Source organism: Marmota monax, unplaced genomic scaffold, assembly GCF_021218885.2.
Source record: "Marmota monax isolate L192 unplaced genomic scaffold, Marmota_monax_Labrador192_F-V1.1 WCK01_AAM20220418_F8-fsc00632, whole genome shotgun sequence".
Lineage (NCBI taxonomy): Eukaryota > Metazoa > Chordata > Mammalia > Rodentia > Sciuridae > Marmota > Marmota monax.
In genome coordinates this window covers 75,904-99,760 of record NW_026694799.1, presented here as the reverse complement: position 1 = coordinate 99,760, position 23,857 = coordinate 75,904, and the positions used below count along the sequence as shown (strand labels likewise).

The window sequence follows — 23,857 nt, the reverse complement described above, 5'->3', positions numbered from 1 at the left end:
AAAATTGACTGTTTTGGAACTGGTTTTGGGAATGTGGAATTTAACTATGAGGAGACATTTTGTTGGTATTAAAAAGCATTTCAGAGAGGTGTAACAGCACATACCTGTAATCCCAGCTACTTTGGAGGCTAAGGGAGGAGAATCAACATTATCCTATAAATTTGAGATCAATGTGGGCAACATAGAGGTACTCTGTCTTAAAGAGGATCAAACGAAGTGGAGATCACATTACTGCATTTGAATGTGTGTAGAGGAAACTTGAGGTTGAGAAGGTATGTAGTTCTATTTTTACAGATTTGGACTATCAGATGACAGAAAGTTTATCATCCAAATATTTCCAGGGAAACAGATAGGTGTGTTAGTAACCTTTTTTTCCATGTAAGAAAATATTGTTAAAATCAATCTTAAGGAGGAGAGATTTATTTTCCACACAATTTTAGGTGTTTCAATCCATAGTCACCTGGCTCCATTGTTTCTGAGGCAGAATGTCATGTGATGACAAGGAACAGGTGGCTCATCTCATGGCAGACAAAAGGCAAGAGAGGTAGAGAGATAGAGAGAAAAGGTGGGGAGAGAGGAGAGAGAAAAGGAGAGAGGGGGGGCAGGAACTAGATGTAGTCTTCAAGGACACATCCACTTGAAGACTACTTCCTTCCTGTATCCTAGTCCCCACCTCCTAAAATTTCTATCACCTCCTCACAGGGCCACCATCTGGGATGAAACTTTTAATGCATGACCCTTTGGAGTATATTTCATTTCATTGTTGTTCTAAACTACAATACACGATAGAGTTTTAAGAGAAGAGCCCAACATTCTATGTTATCTGATTCCTATTCTGGGATGAATGAAACATACCTATTTGGTACCATTGGGCATGTTTTGATATATTAATCCAGGGAATTAAGGATAAGGGAATGGATCCCCTCATTAAAAAGCTATTAGTACATCTTCATTGTACAAAATATAGTGTCTTATTTTGATAATATCATAATGCATATAATGTAGTTTGATCATATACCCCTTCCTGCTACCCTATTTGATTTTCCCCTCCATTCCCATTTTGGGTCAATACTGCAACTTAGGAAAGGCAAGAATTACTAGAGTAAACATAAATGAGATAGAGAACTTTCAGATACAAGGTGAATTGCAGAAAGTTTTGACCATGAGCATAGATCCAGTTAATATATTTCCTCTTAGTACTCCCAAGTCTGATGGTAAGGGTTATTGGAAAATCACAGCAAACAAGAAGAGATGGGACTATTGAAGACTTAGACCTGCAAGAATAAAGATGTGTTCACTGTACCAGGTGAAGAACTGTGACCAGTTGTTCTGACTGGGGGAGAGAAGACACAGAATGGCAATTGGAAGATAGAAAGTACATGTAACTACACAGTCCCTCTAGAAACAAAGACTGTAATAGCTTTGTGTATTTCTCTTTGCTTGTGTTGTGTATATGTGGATTTGTATATATTGACCATTTGCTTCCTCTCTCTTCTTATATTTATGCTTTTTATATACAAATTGTTATCTTTTAGGTAAAAGTATAGTCAATGAGACTGACTGAATTTGAAGAGTAAATAATATAGCAGTGTAGTATACAGTACTGGGAGTGCTTCCTTCCTTATGTGGGGAAACACATGAGAACCTCTTAGTTTGTCAGGTGGCTTTGTCATGATAGATTTGTTGTTTTATGGAAATTAAAATGTTTGTGTATGTCATTTGAAGTCATGAGGGGCATACTTGTAAGATTGTGGGGTCTACTTAACCTGTGGGGTCTCTGCTAATTTCTTAATTGAATTATAGGACACCCAGATATATGCAGAAAATTGGAGAATAAGTTGGTTTGAAAAACTCCAAACATTTGGGGTCAGAAATGTTTGGGGGGTGGGGGCATTATGAAAGAGGACACCTGGTGAGTTGGAGCATTACAGACCCATTTCAACCTTCCAGTGGGAGGTTCTTCCATAATAAGTTCTGCACCTCAGTCTCACTGGTGACCGTGTCATATATATTTTTTCCTGCATTGGCTATTCTGCCTCAATCCAAGAGGTACTATCTTTTACCTATATATGCCATTTCTGCATTCTTTGGAGCCTTCTTTTACTTCTTTTAGTAGTTTACCACTTTTTACTAGTTAATTCTTTTTCTTTTTTCCCTCAGTGCTGGGGATTAAACCCAGAGACTTAGACTTGAATTGGTCTATCTTAAGTTTTCTTTGTTCAAATGATTATGTGTTTTCTGGACTTTGATAGAATCATCTAAACCACAATAACTTAGTATCTTTTATTTTATTTATTTCTTTTTTTAAAAGAAATATTTATATATGACAGTGGAATGCATTACAATTCTTATTACACATATAGAGCAGTCTTTTTCATATCTCTGGTTGCATACACAGTATATTCACACCAATTCATGTCTCCATATCTGTAGTTTGGATAATAATGATCATCACATTCCACCATCACTAATAACTCCCTGCCTCCTCCCTTCCCCTTCAGTCCCTCTGCCCTATCTATAGTTCATCTATTCCTCCCATGCTCCCACTTCCTATCCCACTATGAATCAACCTCCTTATATCAAAGAAAACATTTGGCATTTGCTTTTTTTGAGATTGGCTAACTTCACTTAGCATTATCTTCTCTAACTCCATCCATTTACCTGCAAATGCCATGATTTTATTCTCTTTTATTGCTGAGTAATATTCCATTGTGTATATACACCACATTTTTTTATCCATTCATCTATTGAAGGGCATCTATGTTGGTTCCACAGTTTAGATACTGTGAATTGTGCTGCTATAAACATTGATGTGGCTCTGTCCCTGTGATATGCTGTTTTTAAGGCCTTTGTGTATAGTCCAAGGAGAGGGATAGCTGGGTCAAATGGTGATTCCATTGCCAATTTTCTAAGAAATCTCCATGCTGCTTTCTATATTGGCTGCACCAATTTGCACTCCCACTAGCAGTGTATGAGTGTACCTTTTCCCCTACATCATCACCAACACTTATTGTTGTTTGTCTTCAAAATAGCTGCCATTCTGACTGGAGTGAGATAAAAATCTTAGAGAGGTTTTGACTTACATTTATCTAATTGCTAGTGATAAAGAATATTTTTTCATGTATTTGTTGATTGACTATAAATCATCTTCTGAGAAGTGTCTCTTCAGGTCCTTGGCCCATTTTTTGATTGGGTTATTTGTTTTCTTTGGTGTTTAGCTTTTTGTGTTCTTTAAACCACAATAACTTAGTATCTTTTAAAGGAGGGTGCTGAATTGCTCATAGCATGTCAGAAAGAGTAATTGAGGCATTAATCAATTTCCTAAAATGCATAACTCCAACAATAAAGTTATATAAATATGTTGAGTATTTTGTGTGGATTTTAAGTGTTTTCTACATGTAAATGTATTACTTGTCACTTTGATGAAAGGAGTGCCAGAAACAGAGGAAGAAGGAAAGGAGAAGGAGGAGGATGGATGAAGTAGTGTTCGTCTCCACATTCCACAATTGTTTTGCCCTCATCTCCCTCTCAGTCTACTTTACAATTATATTGTCTGATTTAGAATGTTACTACATTAATGCTAGGTCATGCTTCGCTTTGTCATGCCATTGTCACTGTATTTTTCTTGTTTCATTGCACTGCTTTATTTTCCCTCTCAACTTTCCTACTGCTACTTGGAATATAGATTGGCTCATTGTGGTGTCAAGTGGTAACATGGGAGTGTTTATTGCAACAAAAATACAAAATTGAGGGCAACTGAAGTCACATATGAAGAAGCCATATCAAGCTTGCTTTCCTGTAGGGAGCTGCCACATAGGAACCAAGCACCCCTTAGCCTTGAGTGATGAGAATTGGAGATGTGGCAAGCCAGCCATGGACTATGTGTGTGTGAACTTGAGCATTGAGCGCACAAAGTGGACTGAACTGACATTGCCCCTCTGTTAGGGCAGGCCTCACTCTGGTCTTTTTGCTTGCTTTGCCATGATCCCCAGCTCATGAAATGGGCATAGCCTCCGCAGATGTCAATCAACCTGCTGACAGCAGACATCACATAGCTAGACTCAACCCTCTGAATCCTGACCCCTTTGCCTCACTAACCCTAACCCAAAAAAAGGATTCAGCATGTGCTTTCTCTCTCTCTTTCCATGGACCCCAAAGGTCAGAGGATCTGTTACAGGACCCAATGATAAAGGCATCTCTATCTATGTGTGATTATTTCATGCAGCCCAGTTCACCAGAGTGATCCTGAGTGTTTAGTCATGAAATGCAACAGTTTCCACTTGTTTTGTTTCTTCAAGTATTTTTATAGTATAATTTTTAGCTTTGATAAATGACTGAAGCCAGAGAAGCTGTCGTTGGAGTTAAGATACACTACAGTAGTATATGATTTTTTAAAAAAAATATTTATTTATTCTAATTTATTATATATGACAGCAGAGTGCATTTCAATTCATAGTACACATATAGAGCACAATTTTTCATGTCTCTGGTTGTTCACAAAGTAGAGTCACAATTCATGTCTTCATACATGTACTTGGGGTAATGATGTCCATCTCATTCCACCATATTTTCTACTAGATTCATTATTTAGAAGTGCTTCTCTCTTTTGCTCAAATACCTCTTTTTATCACAATCAAAATAGAAAGTCTTTACCAAGTTCTACAAGATTCTATTTATTATTATCTACATAATATTATATATATTTTCTCTTATAAGTCATCACTTTCCTCTGCCTCCTCCCACTTATGGTACCAGGAATTGAATCCAGGGGCACCTAACTATTGAGCAACATCCCTATTCCTTTTTATGTTTTATTTTGAGAGAGGGTCTTGCTAAGTTGCTGAGGGTCTCACTAAGTTGCTGAGGCTGGCTTTGAACTTATCCTTCTGCCACAGCCTCCTAAGACCCTGCTATTACAGGCATGCACCACCATGCCAAACTGTCTTTTCTTGCTCACTGAATGGGCCATGTGCCTTCCCTAACATGTGTGACATGCATTTCTTGTCTCATGGGCCTGCACTGGATATTCCATTTGTCTAGAACACTTTCCCACTTATCTCTGCTTTACTTTCAGACCTCTGGTAAAACATCTTTTTTTATTGGTTGTTCAAAACATTACAAAGCTCTTGACATATCATATTTCATATATTAGATTCAAGTGGGTAATGAACTCCCATTTTTACCCCAAATACAGATTGCAGAATCACATCGGTTACACATCCACATTTTTACATAATGCCATATTAGTAACTGTTGTATTCTGCTACCTTTCCTATCCTCTACTATCCCCCCTCCCCTCCCCTCCCATCTTCTCTCTCTACCCCATCTACTGTAATTCATTTCTGTCCTTGTTTATTTTCCCATTCCCCTCACAACCTCTTATATGTAATTTTGTATAACAATGAGAGTCTCCTTCCATTTCCATGCAATTTCCCTTTTCTCTCCCTTTCCCTCCCACCTCATGTCTCTGTTTAATGTTAATCTTTTCCTCCTGCTCTTCCTCCCTGCTCTGTTCTTAGTTGCTCTCATTATATGAAAGAAGACATTTGGAATTTGTTTTTTAGGGATTGGCTAGCTTCACTTAGCATAATCTGCTCTAGTGCCATCCATTTCCCTGCAAATTCCATGATTTTGTCATTTTTTAGTGCTGCGTAATACTCCATGGTGTATAAATGCCACATTTTTTTTTATCCATTCATCTATTGAAGGGCATCTGGGTTGGTTCCACAGTCTAGCTATTGTGAATTGTGCTGCTATGAACATCGATGTGGCAGTATCCCTGTAGTACGCTCTTTTAAGGTCTTCAGGGAATAGTCTGAGAAGGGCAATAGCTGGGTCAAATGGTGGTTCCATTCCCAGCTTTCCCAGGAATCTCCATACTGCTTTCCAAATTGGCCACACCAATTTGCAGTCGCACCAGCAATGTACAAGAGTACCCTTTTCCCCACATCCTCTCCAGCACTTGTTGTTGTTTGACTTCATAATGGCTGCCAATCTTACTGGAGTGAGATGGTATGTTAGGGTGGTTTTGATTTGCATTTCTCTGACAGCTAGAGATGGTGAGCATTTTTTCATGTACTTGTTGATTGAGTGTATGTCCTCCTCTGAGAAGTGTCTGTTCAGGTCCTTGGCCCATTTGTTGATTGGGTTATTTGTTATCTTATTGTCTAATCTTTTGAGTTCTTTGTATACTCTGGATATTAGGGCTCTATCTGAAGTGTGAGGAGTAAAAATTTGTTCCCATGGTGTAGGCTCCCTATTTACCTCTCTTATTGTTTCTCTTGCTGAGAAAAAAAACTTTTTATTTTAAGTAAGTCCTATTTGTTGATTCTTGTTATAAACTCTTGTGCTATGGGTGTCCTATTAAGGAATTTGGAGCCCGGCCCCACAATATGTAGATCGGAGCCAACTTTTTCTTCTATCAGACACAGAGTCTCTGATTTGATATCAAGCTCCTTGATCCATTTTGAGTTAACTTTTGTGCATGGTGAGAGAAGGGGATTCAGTTTCATTTTGTTGCATATGGATTTCCAGTTTTCCCAACACCATTTGTTGAAGATGCTATCCTTCCTCCATTGCATGCTTTTAGCCCCTTTATCAAATATAAGATAGTTGTAACTTTGTGGATTAGTCTCTGTGTCCTCTATTCTGTACCATTGGTCCACCCTCCTGTTTTGGTACCAGTACCATGCTGTTTTTGTTACTATTGCTTTGTAATATAGTTTGAAATCTGGTATCGCTATACCGCCTGATTCACACTTCCTGCTTAGAGTTGCTTTTGATATTCTGGGTCTTTTATTTTTCCATATGAATTTCATGATTGCTTTATCTATTTCTACAAGAAATGCCATTGGGATTTTGATTGGCATTGCATTAAAACTATAGAGAACTTTGGGTAATATCGCCATTTTGATGATGTTAGTTCTGCCTATCCATGAACAGGGTATATTTTTCCATCTTCTAAGATCTTCTTCTATTTCTCTCTTTAGGGTTCTGTAGTTTTCATTGTATAAATCTTTCACCTCTTTTGTTAGGTTGATTCATAAATATTTTATTTTTTTTTGAGGATATTGTGAATGAAGTGTTTTTCCTAATTTCCATTTCAGAAGTTTTGTTGCTGATATACAGAAATGCCTTTGATTTATGCATGTTGATTTTATATCCTGCCACTTTTCTGAATTCATTTATTAGTTCTAGTAGTTTTTTGTAGACCCTTTTGGGTCTTCTAGGTATAGAATCATTTCTACCGCAAATAGTGATAATTTAAGTTCTTCTTTTCCTATTTTGATGCCTTTAATTTCTTTCGTCTGTCTAATTGCTCTGGCCAGTGTTTCAAGAACTATATTGAATAGAAGTGGTGATAGAGGGCATCCCTGTCTTGTTCCAGATTTCAGAGGGAATGCCTTCAATTTTTGTCCATTAAGAATGATGCTAGCCTGAGGCTTAGCATAGACAGCTTTTACAATGTTGAGTTAAGTTCCTGTTAAACCTAGTTTTTCTAGTGTTTTGAACATAAAGGGATGCTGTACTTTGTCGAATGCTTTTCTGCGTGTATCGAGATGATCATATGGTTCTTATCTTTAAGTCTATTGATGTGGTGAATAACATTTATTGATTTCCGTATATTGAACCATCCTTGCATCCCAGGGATGAATCCTAGTTGATCATGGTGCACAATTTTTTTGATGTGTTTTTGTATCCGATTCACCAGAATTTTTTTTTCACTTTTTTAGGTTTATTTTATTTTTAGTTAATACATATTGTATATATTTATGGGGTGCAATGTGATGTTTTCATACATGTATGCATTGTGCAATGATCAGATTAGGGGAATTAGTGTATTCATCATCTTGTTTATCATTTCTTCATGATGAGAACATACAAAATCCTCTCTTGTAGCTGTTTTGAAATATACAGCACATCACTGGTAACTATAATCACCCTACTACTTTTTAATTTTATCAGAACAGTGGCCACATTTCTGGAATCAAAACAAGGAGACATAGTACGAAGAACTTTGAAATGATAAGAAAGAGTTCCTACTCCCAGAACATATCATTTGCCGGGCCCCCCACTTAGAAGTCTTCCCTGTTATCTCACTTTTTTTCCCAGCCACTCCAGCACATCTCATTGTACACTTGAAGATCAAGTGGCACAGATCTAGGAGTACTAGACAGTCTTTGATGTGTTTTGGGGGGATCTTGAAATAGGATAATTTATGGGATTTCAATGAGTCCTGGGAACAATGGAAGATAATATTAGAAATTGTGAATTTCTGAATTTTGGAAGCTATTATTTTGCAATAGGATGTCCAGATATTGTGGAGAGGGCCATGGCCTCTGGCAGGAGTCATACAGCTCTCCTGGCCCAATTCTTTTTATAACCTCTTTAGAACTTCAGGGCTTGACACCTCCCATTTGACATAAGAGAGTCTAGGTCTGTTCTCAGGTGCCAAGACTATATATTTACCAAGATCTTATATTTAGACACTATTAATGCATAAACAAAACAAATATAAAATGTATGATTACATGCATTATATTTAGGGTTACTTGATTTACATATGTAAAATAAATTTATTAGTTTTTCAAATTTTTAAAATTTTAAAATGATCACACACTTAGAGAAATTTGGATATTCAATGCAAAGACTTATATTTTTCCTGAACCTTTTGGGAATAGATGCCAATCTATAGATATTTTAGCATAATTCATAAAAATAAAAACAGTCTCCTACATAACCACAATACAGCCATCAAAATCAGGAAATTAAATAGATACCTATTGATGCCCAGACCACCTTGAATTTTCTGGTTGTCCTGAGAATGTCTTTTGCAACAAAAGAATTCTGCTTAGGATTACTTGTATTTAGTTATCTTTTTTGTCTCCTTCTAGTTGAACAGTTCCCTCTTTCCTTGACTGTCAGGACATTGACACTTTTGAAGTTGTAGTTCAGTTATTTTGTAGAATGTCTCAATCTAATATTTCTTTGTGATTAATTCAAGTTATCCATCTTGGGCCAGAATCACAGAAGTGACACCGTGTTCTCATTGCATCCCATCAGATGCAGCACAGTCTCATCTGTCCTGTTACTAATAGTTTGCTTTGATCACTCAATGAAGGTGGTGCCTCCCAGTACCCTTACTGTAAAGGCATTTTCCCCTGCAGAAGTATTATGTAGAGAGATCCTTTGTACCTCTCTTTCCTCTTCTTACCCTGAATTTATTTATTTAGTTACTTGTATCAATATGAAATCATAGTTTCTTATTTTATTTGACGAGTTACAATCCATGATTGCTATTCATTTATATTTTAATTTGTTCCAATCAGTTATACATGACAGTAGAATGCATTTTAACAAATCATACATAGATGAAGTATAATTTCTCATTCTTCTGGTTGTACACGATGTAGAATCCCTCTTGTTAGAGTCTGTAAACAAGTCTGGATGGCGCCTGGCAAAATGCCAAAGGGAGTGGTTTGTGAAGTAACGCCAGCGAGCCATTAAGTGTGGAGATTTCTTATTGGTTGACTGATGTATCTAGTTTATGCTAATTAAGATAAGCTGTGTGGAATGTATAAATACCACTCCTGTCCTACAATAAACTGCTTCCACTCCTGCTGTATCAATCTACACAAGTTGTTCGTCACCCCCCCCCCGTTATTTTGCTGCAGCCGGACTGTGGCACCTCTGATTGTATAGTTATATATGTACATAAGGTGATAATGTCTGATTCATTCTACTATTCTTCCTACACTCTACTCTCTACCCCCACTTCACTCCCCTCTATCTAATCTAAATAACTCTATTCTTCCCTAGCCCCTGACTCCATTGTGAATTAGCAGCCACATATTAGAGAAAACATTAGGCCTTTGGTTTTTTGGGATTAAATTCCTATCTTCTGAGAGCAGAGACCATGTCAAGTTTTGGTATCAAGGTAACATTGACTTTGTGGAATGAGTTGGGAGGTATTCCTTCCTCTTACAATTTTTTTTGAACTGTGTGTGTGGAGAATTAGTATCAATACTTTAAATGTATGATAGAATTCACAGTAAAGTTATCTGGATATGGAGTTTTCTTTGTGAATAGTTTTTAATGATTACTAACTAATTCCACCTATTTCTTTTAGGTCTATTTAGATTTTTTAAAATGTTTTGTTAGGTCAATTTCAGTAGTTGCATCATTTGGGAAACTGAACATTTTATCTCAACTATCTAATAATTTTAAGATATTTTTAATTTACAAATAACAATTGTGTAAATTTACAAGGTTTTTATAAGGTTGATATTAATGCCATCCCTTTAATTTCAAATTCTACAGTGTGAGTCTTCTATTTTTCAATAGTTAATCTTGTCAATTCCTTTAACCTTTTTATAACTAGATTTTGGTTTTATCCATTTTGCCTGTAAATTCTCTACTTTATTAATTTTTTACTCTATTTTCATTACTAACTTTTCTATGTTTTCTTTAGATAGACTCTTTTACTTCAGTTTTTAGTATTTATAGATATAAGTTTAAGTTATTGAATTGAGTTTTTTTAGCATACATATTGACAGCTATAAATTTCCCCCTAAGCACTGCCTTAGCTGCTTCCTATAAGTTTTGATATATTGATTTTAGTTTATCTCAAAATGTTTTTTAATTTCTCTTTTGATTTATTTTTTCACCCATTGATTACTCATGAGGGTATTGTTTAATTTTCACATATTTGTGAATTTTTCAAATTTCTTTCAGTTGTTTATATCTAATTTAATTTCATTATAATGAGCAATCATACTTTGTATGATTTTTATTCTTTTAAATTATTAGGCTTCATTTTGTGACCTAGTTCATGATCTATCCTGGAGAATGTACAATTGAAGAGAGCATACATTTTACTATGTTAATTTCTACGGCTGCTGCAACAAATTACCATCAATTTGCTGGCTTATTACAACAGAAATATATTGGTTTACAGTTTTGAAGGTGAGAAGTTTGAAATCACTATCACTGGGTTGAAATCAAGGTATTGGTAGATTCGTACTCCCTCTGGAGGCTCTAGGAGAGAATCTGTTTCTTGACTTTTCAATCTTCTGGTGTCTGTCAGCATACCTTAGTTTGTGAGTGCATCATTCCAATCTCTGCCAGTTTGGTTACATTCATGGTGAGAAATTTCTATCACCCTATCTTCTGTTTTACTGAATCTTGCATTTGTTTGTTGAATCCATCTGTTAGCCTTCTCTATTTAGTTTACTATATTTTTCACTTCTGAAATTTTCTTTTTTTTTTAATTTTTTATTGTTGGTTGTTCAAAACATTACAAATTTCTTGACATATCATATTCCACACTTTGATTCAAGTGGGTTATGAACTCCCACCTTCACCCCATACACAGATTGCAGAATCACATCAGTTACACATCCATTGATTTACATATTGCCATACTAGTGTCTGTTGTGCTCCGCTGCCTTTCCCATCCTCCAACATCCTCCCTCCCCACCTCTCCCCTCCCCTCCCCTCCTCTCTCTCTACCCCCTCCACTGTATAACCCTGAGGGTCTCCTTCCACTTCCACAAAGAGAACCTCCTTGCTATCCCATTGACACATTGGGTGTGACACCTATGTGGGCATAGTAGTTTTCTATTTGCTGCCAAATTGCTACAAACTTAGTGGCTTTAACCAACACAAATATATTATCTTATATATTTGTAGGTCAGAAGTCCAAGAAGGTATGGACAAGGCTGTGTTCCTTTCTGGAGGCTGTTGTCTTGCTCAGTTTCTAGAGGCCCTCTGTAATTTTTCATTTGAGGGTGTATTCTTCCATCTTCAAAGCCAGCAATACAACTTGTTTTAGACCTCTTTTCTGTGATTATATCTGCTTCTCTGACCACAGCCAAGAAATGTCTCTATTTTCAAGGGTTCATGTGATCAGTTTGGACTAACCAAGATAATCCAGAATAATCTCTCCTGCTCAAGAACCTGAATTTAATCACATTGATAATGTTGCCTAGTCATGTATTTAACATATTCACACACTCTGGAGTTTAGGACTATGGTTTCTATCATAGCTGGAAGTTTTCAATCTCTTCAGGGAATTCTTGTATGAGGCAAATGAGTAGGCCCAATATTTTTGGGTTCTCCCATATCTGTAAGGATGTTTTTGCTCCTATTGGCCTGTGAAAAAAAATGAAGAAAAGTCACTAGTGTTTACCTCTCACTGGATGTCTTTGTTTTCTACTTTGAACTTCTTTCTCTCCCATCCTAAAACCCTCTTCATTGCCACCTAACTTGGCAAAATTTCTCTGAGTTCTTTGCACTCATGACTTATAGTCATCCTCCAAGTTCAGCTAAGCTAGATGTAATTCTTTACTCATGTCTTAGAGGCAACCTTACAAGTTCAGCAAGTCAGTTCTTTATAAGTAAAAAGAGGTCTTGGAAATTTTGATAACCTCAATTGTATCACAAGATAAACTAGTTTTTAGGATGATTGTGTGTTTGTGTCTTGAGAAAGCATTATTTTGTAGTTAAATCTGAATAGTGACCTTCAGATTGATATCCAACCTTTTGATTCCAGGGTGTTAAGCTTTTTGGCTTAGTCTTCATGGGAAGGCTGCAGTGGCCCATCCATACTTCATGTTTATGTGTATGTGGTGTGTGTTTGTGTGGATGTTTGTGTGATTAAGAAATAAATACACCAGATGAATGTTTTCACACAGATTTTTCCCTTCTTCCTCCCACACTGTTGTATTTCAGAAGACTGGGTTCTGACCCTGATGTGTACAGACTCTGTAGATCTCTGATATGAGATCTGTGTTCTCTCATAGAGTGGCGAAAGGAACAGTTCCAGGCCTGTGAGTGACTGTGTGCTTCTAGATGTTCCTCCTGTTGCCATCATGGCTTCTGGCTTCTCCTTAAGTTCTCTGTGGTGATGCAGATGATCGCATCACCGGTGGTGTTACTATGGCAGAAGTCATGGTCACCAAACTAGTATCAAGGGTCCTGTCACATGTCAAGTCAGCCTTCTGGCTCCTTTTTCCTAGTTGAGGATGTGGGCTTGAGTTACAAGACTCATATCTCAGGAGGCTTATCTCCTCCTCAGCTCAGGCAGCTATGTGGCTGTGAGGTGGTGGGTGGCTGTGTACTTTGTCTTGGGGCAGAGGAGGACCTTGCATGATTGATAACTCTCCCAACAGGACCTGTCACTCTGGATCCAGACTCTGTTCACCCCAGTCTGTCTGTCTCTCATGAAAAGATGCATCTGACCTAAATGTGTACCCACATGGTACCCTGTGTGTACTGTGATGAAAAATACAGTGTGTTGGGTCTTGAGGGAATCACATCAGGAAGATGGTACTGGGAAGTGGAGATAAAGAATGACCTCTTAAGCAAGTGTACTCTGGGAGTCTGTAGGAAAGATTCAAAAAGAACAGGCTCATACATGGAATTACCACATATGGAGTTTTGGGTCATGAGGAAATGAAACCATAGATATTTTGCAGGGACTGTTCCTGTGACTCAGTTATTTCTTTGGCAGAACCTTTGCAGGGTGGGGGTTTTCCTGGAATACAGCGAAGGGGATGTCTCCTTCTGTAATATGATTGATGGGTCCCATATTTTCTCTTTCCCTCCAGCTTCCTTCTCTGGAGCTCTCTTTCCATACTTCATGTTAATGTATGGAGATGTGTCCATGACCATCTGCTCCATGGAGAGTGGGTCTAAGGGGCTCCCTACACCCCTTAAGAATTCATCTCCTTTGGAGGAGACCCTCAGCACCCCAAGGGAGGGGTTCAGCTCAGGCTGTGGTGTTGATGGTGCTCCCCTAGAGGCTGAATCTCCATTACTTCCCTGACGCTGCAAGGTTTTGTCTTCATAGGGTCCCTTGCTGGCTATGATCATTTACTGTGACTGTTCCTGGGGCTAAGTGGACTCTGTGGCAAAGTCCCCTGAGATGAGACTTGGAAGGCTCAGTGGGCTTGTCCTCCTGCACTTGGTCAAGACTTTAGATGTGTGGTTATGAGAATTCAGTTCATGTTTTATATTCAGATAGCAGAAGATAAAATTTAACTCCTTTGGAAATGGTTTAGGGAATATGGAATTTAAATATAAGGAGCCATATTTTTGGTATTAAAAATATTTTAGATAGGTGTGACAGCACATATCTCTAATCTCAGCTACAGGGGAGGCTAAGGCAGGAGGATCACAGCCCATAAGTCTGAGACCATCCTGGGCACCTTAGTGGTACTCTGTTTGAAAAAAATTCAAACAAAGGGGAGATCACATTACTGGACTTGCATGTTTGTAGAGGAACCTTGGGGTTGAGAAGTGTCCCTAGTTCTATCTTTGCAGATTTGGACTATCAGATGCCAGAAAGTTTATCATCCAAAAACTTCCAGGGAAATAGATAGGTGTGTTAGTCCCTTTTTTGTCTCTGTGACAAAATACTGAGAAATCAACCTAAAGGAGGAGAGATTTATTTTCCCCATGGTTTTAGAAGTTTCAGACCATAATCACCTGGGTTCATTTTTTTCTGAGGCAGAATGTCATGTCATGATTGGGCACTGGTGGTGGAGCAAGTGGCTCACCTTATGAGAGCAAGAGAGGGGGAAAGAGGAAAAAAGGTGGGGAGGAACGGACTGAGAAGGGGGGAGGGAGGGAGAGAGAAGTTGAGGAGGGAGAGACAGAGAGAGAAAGAGAAAGAGGGAGGGAGGGAGGGAGAAATATGGGGCCCCATGGATAAGAAATAGTCTTCAAGGACACAGCCACATTTACCTACTTCCTTCCTTTTTCCTAGTCCCCACCTACTGAAGTTTCTACCACCTCCCAAAAGGGCCACTGGATAGGGACCAAGCTTTTAACACATGATCCTTTGAAGGATATTTCAGTTCCAAACTCCAATGAATGATAGAGTTTTAAGAGAAGAGTCCAACTTTCTATGGTATCTGCTTCCTATTCTGGGATAAATGGAACATACTTGTTTTCCCCGCCTCAGTAACTTTCTGGTACCATTGATAATGTTGTGATATGTTAATCTAGGGAATTAAGGGTAAGGGAATGGATCCCCCTTAAAAGCTATTAGTATATATTTATTGTCTAAAATATTGGTTTTATTGTGACAATGTCATCTATGCATATAATGTACTTTGTTCATATCCACCCTTTTTGCTACCTTCTGATTTTTCCCTCCATTTCTGTTTTGTATAATTATTGCAACTGAGGAAAGGCAAGAATTGCTAGAGTAAACATAAATGAAAAAGAGAATTTTTAGATGCAAGGTTAATTTCAGAAAGCTTTGACCATGAGCATAGGTCCAGTTAATATGTTTCCTCTTAGTACTTCCAAGTCTGATCTTAAGGATTAATGGAAAACCACAGCAAACAAGAAGAGACAGGACTATTAAGACAGACCCTGCAAGAATAAAGGTGTATTCACTCCACCAGATTTTTGTGACCAGTTTTCTGACTGGGGGAGAGAAGACACAGAATAGGAATTGGAATAAAGAGAGTACATAAAACACACAGTACTTCTAGAAACAAGGACCTATTAGTTTTGTATTTCTCTATGCTTGTAGTATATATGTGTGTATTTGTATATATTGACCATTTTCCTCTCTCTCTTATATTTATGATTTTCTATACAAATTATTACTTTTAGGTAACAGTATAGTCAATGAGACTGACTGAATTTGAAGAGTAAATACTATATCAGTGTAGTATACAGTAACTGGGAGTGCTTCTTTCCTTATGTGGGGGAACAGATGAGAAACTCTTTATTTGTCAGGTGGCTTTGTCATGATAGATTGTTGTTTTATGGAAGTTCAAATGGTTGTAAAATGGCGTAATGTTATGCATACATAAAGTATAAAGTCAAAGGTGTGAACAGAGTCCAGTATCATTTCATTGCATTTGCGTTCCAACTCCACTCCATGTTGATCTTCTTTGTGTTATTGGAACTGGACCTTGTAAACACTTTTTTGCCATCTGACACAATGTGAGATTGTTGGTACAATGCAGTGGAGGGCACTGAAAGGCAAGGTAGTTCTGTTTCTTTTCTATCTTCTTTTTTGGTACCAGGGATTCAATCCAGGGGTGCTTAACCACTGAGCGACATCCCCAAAATATTTGTCTTTAGTTGTGGATGGACACAATACCTTTATTTAGTTTATTTTTTAATATGGTGCTGAGGATCGAAGCCAGTGCCTCCCACATGCTCCACCACTGAGATATACAACTCCAGCACCACCAACCTTTTTAAAATTTTATTTCAAGGCAGTGTTTTGCTGTACTGTTTAGAGCCTGGCTAAGTTGCTGAGACTGGCTTTGAACTTGTGATACTCCTGCCTCAGCTTCCTAAATGCTGGGATTACAGGCATGGGCCACCATACTGGGCTGTTTCTCCTTTTTGATGCACCTTCCAGTGGTGTGCAGAAGGTTCACCTTTTGGTGACATAGTATGAAATGTCTATATTGATATCTGTATTTTTAGTCTCTGTCCTAGGTTCCTGAAAAGTGGTTTCTCTCCCTGATCCCTGAAAACAGCTCCTAAAACCCTTGGGATATCCTTACAGAGATGAAGGATAGTCTGTTTTTATTAATAACAAGTACCTTTCAGCCATCTGAATTTATATTAATAAGATAAATTTTAGAAAGCCCCTGGGTCACCTCAGGATGGGGGCAGGTTGCCAAAGGAACAAATTTTATTAGTAGAAAGTTGAAAGAGGGGAGGAAATAGGGCTGAAAATTGAGTTAATTAATTGCCAGCAGTCACTGATTTAATCATAATTACACAGTGAAACCTCCATAATCACAGAAGAGACAGAAATACCTCCATAAAAACATTGAGGGAGCTTCTGATTTGATGAACAACAATGCATCCATGTGTTGGGGTGGTGCCTCTGAAACTCCACCATGGGGACAGATACTCCTGTGCTTGAGACTCTTCTGGGCCTCAGCCTATGTGCATATTCATCTGGCTATTCACTGTGTCCTTTCCAAGATCTTTTGTAATAAATTGGTTAGTAAACAAAGAGGTTTCTCTTGGTTTTGTGAGCCCTTCTAGAAAATGGCTGTAGAAAATCATCCAATCTGAGGATGGATCTTGGAAATGTAGGATGGGCCTTGGGAATGAGGTAGAAATTTGGGGATACTAAAGAAAAAAAATCTCTGAAGGAGAAATGTGCCTGTTGGGATGTGAAACAATAACTTGTGAACTGCTCCTGACCTGGACCAAACACCTTAAGGGTCAGAGAGACAAAAATATAAAAATGCACCAAGCAATCCCATAAGTTACTTTATAACTTTCTAGTTCCACATAAATTTTCTAGGTTGAAGCAAAGCAGAACAAGATTTCAATAGAAACACACTACTAGCCTCATGACGCTAAGGGTTAAGTGCCAGGTTGCTCGCGACTAAAACACTCAGGGGTCACTCCAGGGGAACTGGGCTAATTGGGCTGCATGAAATAACCACACAAGAGACAGAAATACCTTTTTCTTTGGGGGTGCTGTGATGGCTCCTCTGACCTTAAGGGTCTGGAGAGAGAGAGGGGGGGGGAGAGAGAGAGAGAGAGAGAGAGAGAACTTTCACGTGCTGACCCCTTTTATTGAGGAGAAGTTATTCAAATGAGGCAAGAGGTCAGGTTTCAGAGGGTTGAGTCTAGCTTCATGATGTCTGCTGTCAGCAGGTTGATTGACATCTAGGAAGGCCACACCCAAGGGCAGTAAGAAAAGGGGACACACAAAAGGAATTTCCATGGAACATTCTATCTCAAATAAGGCAAGGAGTTATATATATTACAAAGAAACAGGTGAGTATAACTCCATCCATGGGGCTGTAGGAAGGCATGCCCATGCATTAGACACAGTGGGTTGAACCCTAGAAGACTGGGGCTATCCAGCAGCATGACCACCAGATGCCACATCACTCAGCAGGGGAGTCAGAGCCAGTCATGTGCTAGTCAGCCTCCCACAGATAAGTTTTGATTGTATTAATTGCCTGATCAATCAGCTGAAAACAACATACCAGACCAGACAGATTCCCTAACAGGAAACCATCTTGCTCTATATTTCCCATTCTCTAGGGAAGTCCTGTCCCTTTGGATCATATATGCTACCTTTGTACCCTAATAAAAAAAACTTGACTTAATCCCTGGTGTTGTGTCTCTTCTTGCTTTTGAGATTGCCAAATTATTCTCTGAGGGTTCTTATATTCACTTTTCACTTAATAATGATGTTCTCCTCTCTGCTAAAGCCGCAACACATACTTCAGCCTTTTCTGTGGTATGGGCAAAGGTCTGAAGGTCTGAGTAGAGGTTTCCTCTTCCAATGGAGAGACTTCATTGTTCCTCCTTAGAGTGACAGGAACTTCAGAAACAGGTGGGATGACTTGAGTCATTTTGTGATGTCATCTGAAGTCATGGGGGGGCATACCTGTAAGACTGTGGAGTCCACTTAACCTGTGGGGTCTCTGCTAATTCTTTAATTGAATTATAGAATCCCCAGATATATGCAGAGAATTGGAGAATAAATTGGTGTGAAAAACCCAATACATATGGTGTCAGAAATGTTATGGGGGTTATTATAAAAGAGTAAACCTGGTTAATTGGAGCATTACAGATCCCTTTCAACCTTCCAGTGGTCCATCATCCCATCTTCTTCAATGAGCTCTGCTCCTCATTCTCATTGGGTCCCTCTCCTACATTTCTTCCTTCCTTGGCTACTCTGCCTCATCCAAAGAGGTAGTATCTGCTCTGTATATATGCAATTTCTGCATTATTTGGAGATTTTTAAGTAGTTACTAGTTAATTATTATACTTCTTTTCTTTTTTTCAGTGCTGGGGATAAAAACTGTAGCCTCAGGCATGAATAAGTCTATATTAAGTTTTCCTTGTTGAAATGATTTATGTGGTTTCTGGACTTTAATAGAAGCATCTAAACTATAATAACTTAGTACCTTTTAAAGGAGGGTGCTGAACTGCTCACAGCATGTGAGAAAGAGTAATTGAGGAATTTATATATTTACTAAAATGGTTAACTCCCAAAGTAACATTATATAAATATCTTGCTTTTTTGTGGATTTTAAGTATTTTGTATATGTAAATATATTACTCATCAGTTTGATGAAAGGAGTGTCAGCAACAGAGGAGGAAGGAAAGGAGAAGGAGGAGGATGGAGGCAGTAGTGTTCGTTGCCTCACTGCACAATTGTTGTGCCCTCATCTCCCTCTCAGTCTGGTTCAGAATTATTTCATCTGATTTAGAATATGATTACATTAATTAGATTGGATCATGTTGCTCAGAATTAAATAAGTGGGTAATTCCAGAATTGCTTGGCCATACCAATGTCACTGTATTTTGCTTGTTTCACTGCACTGGTTTGTATTCTCTCTCCACTTACCTGTTGCTACTTGGAATATATATTGGTTCATTATGGTGCCAAGTGGCAACATGGGGGTGTTTGAGTCAACAGAAATACAGTTGAGGGCAACTGAAATGACACATGAACGAAGCCATGATCAAGCTTGGTTTTCACCTGCTCTGTTTCTTCGTGAATTTTTATAGTATGATTTTAGCTGTGATAAATAACTGAAGCCAGAGAAGCTAAAGTTGGAGTTAGGATAACCTATAGTGAACAGTTAAGGAGCCAGCGACTACTTACATCATCCTGAGAACTGTGACCATAGCAGTATATATTTTTGTATTTGAACAGATAGTATTTTTTGCTATATTTTTACCATATAAAGTATTTTAAAAACAACAAAAAAATATTACTTGTCACATTCTCCATTCTATTTATCCTGTACCTTTATGAACTGCATTATTTTGAATGAGCTACAGGCACACTTCCTTTGAAATAGAATGGATGGTATGCAGAGAAAATGATTTTACATATAAAACAGAAGAAATCTTTCTAAAAAGTGGAACAGATGCCTAATTACCAAGAGAGTGCTTAACATCCTCACTATTAGTAAAGCTTTGTTAACATTGTTCTGATTTATAAGTTACCTAGGTATACATATTGCAATGAGTTTATCTTGGAAAGTTATACTGATCAAGGTTGCAAAGTGCTTTTCTGAGATTTTTAATTTTGTTGTATGGGAATTTTTTTTCTGGCTACACTAATTACATCACAATCCATGGTGTAGATCCTTGAAACCCTACCCTCTTTGTTTTACAGCAGAGCTCACTTCTCCAAAAGCATCCTGGTGCTTCTCTATAGGCCCAGGTTCTGTAAAGCCCCCCAGATTTCATAAGAGTGTGTGAACTTGGGGATACCAGGATACCAGCTGTAGCACCCTTCTCCTTTTTGAGAGAAGTCTGTGTTCCCTCCTTTTAAATAACCCTGCCTCATATGCTTGCTTCAGAGTGCTTCTCTAATGTTCAAACTTCAAGGGAGCAGAACTCATCACTGGTAACCAGCAGTATCATATTTGGAGGCCCTGCTGGGAACTACACCGAGGGATACAAGTTTTTAATGAAGAAGGTTTAAAAGAACATTATATCAAACTGGTGTTCTCCAAACTAGAGTTTTAGGAAGTACCCATCCCCTGATGAGTTTACAATCTGTTCTTCTCCAATCAGACTTGAATCCAAACTGACTTCTAAAAGGGAACTCCAAAGCAACTTGCCCTATTTGACATCACCCCCTCTCAACTCAAAGATGCCAGAGTGGTCTTTGCCTCTTTTCCTACAGCAGGAAGGAGTTCCTAAAATTAGAGGGAGAATGTAGCCAGAATTAGATAGGCATTCAGTATAGACAGGTAAATCGAGTCAGGTCAGATCAAGGAGGCCAACTTTGAGTGAGTCGGGAAAGTTGGAGACTGTCCCCTGAGGGAGTGAAATTTCTGCAGAGCCCTTCCTCCACCCTATCAAAGATTTGAAAGGAACACAGAATACAAGGGGGAAATGATGAACCTAGCCTAATTCCATCTTAAGATTGGCAGCCATATCCCCACAAGGTCATGAAAAGTTAATTTCTGTTTTACTGTAAATTACTAAGATTTCTATTTGGCCTGACCACATTTTGATGTTTTAAACTTGCTTGGAACTTTTGCCTGTGCTTTGAACTTACCCAGGCCTGGCTCTCCTTGACCAGATAACAAACCTCCCTGAAATCTCAGCTGCTCCTCATTAACTTTGATTTTAAAATCTGAATTTACTCCCTACCTGGAGATGTTAAGCCATATAGATCATTAACCTGCTATCTGCCCTTGTATTAGGGTTGCCAGAACCCTGTCAGCTGTAAGCTCCCAAGACACCCACCTTTGTAACTTTTTGTGTTTTAAACACATCCTTGCTCTCATGACAGATGCTGTCTTCTGTCCTTGCATTTGGGTGAGGCAGTCACTGATCAGCTCTCCTGTGTACACTATTGTGTATAAGCTTGCTTTAATTTGGGAGAGAGAGAGAGAGAGAGAGAGAGAGAGAGAGAGAGAGAGAGAGAGAGAGAATGAGAATATGAATGAACTTAACCCCACAGGCCAGCTCCACTTCACTGTCCACATAGAATGGCTGCTGTAGGTCCTTGTTTGAGCAGTTATACTCAGTCTCTTGTTGTTTTTGTCATGGTTTATTCCTGTTTTAGTACTACCTCAATATTATTGAAGGCATCCATTCTTTATATTGTCAAGAAAAATTATGTAAAACATAAAAAGATTAAAGAGTTGGGTTTTATGACCTTCCAGTGTCATACTGGAGCATTGATAGGCTAATACAAAGATTATGTATTAGCTGTATGTATGTGTATGTGTGTGTTTGTGTTTGTGTGTTTGTACATATATTTTCTTTATCTACTCATCCATCCATGGACACCTAGGTTGATTCCATATCTTGACAATTGTGAATAGAGCCACAGTGAATATGGGAGTGCAGATATCTCTTTGCCACACTGATTTGTTTTTCATCAATATTTTACTAGTCATGGGATTGCAGGATCATAGAATCTTTAATTTAAATTGTATTTATTGTTGAACAATAAGCATCCTGTTCCTTAAAATACTCTGTGAACCAGCCTAAAATAATACCAATTATAGTACTGATTAATTAAATAAGTTCTTTGATTTCTATACTTGTCCCAGAGTCTTACTTATTTACTATTTTAGTATCAGAAAAGATTTATAAAAAATTTCTTGCATGTAGTATGTGATACAGAACGTTAATTAAAACCAGAAGGAAAAAGAAAGAAAGAAAAAAGTCTAAATGGTTGGTTTGAGGAATACTATATATATATAATATTTTTTCCAATTTTTTATGGGTGCATTATAATTTCGCATAGTAGTGAGATTCATTGTTATATATTCATAAATGCATGTGATATAAATACATCTTGGTCAGTATTGCTCTTCAGTGAGAAAAATATTTATCCTTCTGTTTCAACATGGCTAACAATAGCTCCAGCTAACAGGCAACTTGCAGCCACAGCACCAGGCAGTTGCGGTCCAGCAGCAGCAGTAGCAGCAGTGCAGTGGTGGCGGCGCCACTAAGCTGGTGGTCTCCGACAAGTAGGGCAATGTGCTGCCACTGTGGGGCAAAGAGAAGACCATGACCTCAATCACATGATCCTGACCAACATCTGTGGTCGCCTTACTTCAAAGTGCAGCTCTAGGAGCTCAAGACCTACCACGAGGTGGTGGATGAGATCTACTTTAAGGTCACACATGTTGAACCTTGGGAAAAAGGAAAACAGCTGGCTAGACAGGGATGTGCGAAGGGATTCGAAGTGTTGCAATAGGAGGAATTGTTTCTACAGATTTTTGCTTGTTATATAAATGATTTACTCTGAAACAAACTCACAAAAAAGTTATGGGTGTTTTAACACAGAGACTTTCCATATATCAGAGCCCTTGGATTTATGTATAGAATGTACATGCAGACCCCTACAGATCTTTGGGACTGGTTTGAATCCTTCCTTGATGATGAAGATGACCTAAATGTTAAGGCTGGTGGAGGCTGTGTGATGACCATTGAAGAAATGCTTCGGTCTTTTCTCACAAAACTGGAGTATTTTTCCTACTGTTTCCAAGAATTCCAGTTCCAGTTCAGAAGAATATTGACCAACAGAAAAATGCGACCTAGAAAAATCAAGAAAGATGGAAAGGAAAGTCCTGAGATAGACATGTTGAATGCAGATGTTCAAGATTCCAAGGAGATCATTGAGTTCATGGAGGCCCATTGTTTGTTTTTAAAATGTACAGTCTGTACATATGTTCTAAAATGTTTTAATTCCTTTGGCATGGTTACCATGTTGGTTAAATTTGTATAAGGCAATAAACTGCCACTAATTCTATTTTTGTTTTCTAGGTGTGGTATTATGATTTGTGACTAAAGTTAGCATGGCTGTGCTTTTCATCATAGGATGCTAAAGACTTTGGGATTGGATCTTGGATATCTTATAGGAGAATTTTGTGCTTTCAATGGACATGAAGGCAGCAGTTGTAGGATTAACATTCTTGTCCACTGTACATTATCTTGGAAGACTTGTTAACAATACATGTGGAGAATACATTCCAAGATAATGTATTCTCCACAGTTAACTTTATAGAGAATTTATGAGAAGTTAGTTTCTGATGCAGAGGTTTAAATTAGGTTGTGATTTGATCAAAAGTTCTTTTAGCATTCTACCTCAAAGGGACACTGTTATTATGCCTAAAATTTATTAACTTAGTTTTCCTTTTTATTTGAAAAATAATGACATGAATCTTTTTTCCTTGAATTCTTTCTCAGATTTTTAAAGTACTATATTAAAGAAAAAAATAATGTCAAAGCCTAACATTCTTGCAGTAACCCTGTACTAACTTGTAGTTGGGAGAGGGTGTGGCAGATGAGTAGAGAAACAGATTCAAGCATCCAGCTTCCAAAGCTTTTTTTATAAATGGAAAAATACTTA

General features: G+C 38.0%; 1 protein-coding gene and 3 pseudogenes across 1 annotated transcript in view; all 4 read left to right on the top strand.

Moving 5' to 3' along the window:
• Nucleotides 1–23,857, top strand: part of LOC124080045 (myelin-oligodendrocyte glycoprotein-like) — a 77,712-nt gene that overhangs the window by 14,792 nt on the left and 39,063 nt on the right. The window lies entirely within an intron of this gene.
• Nucleotides 3,472–4,338, top strand: LOC124080048 (protein cornichon homolog 4-like; annotated as a pseudogene).
• LOC124080043 (protein cornichon homolog 4-like) lies at nucleotides 19,142–19,561 on the top strand (annotated as a pseudogene).
• On the top strand, nucleotides 21,480–23,156 carry LOC124080044 (pre-mRNA-splicing factor 38B-like; annotated as a pseudogene).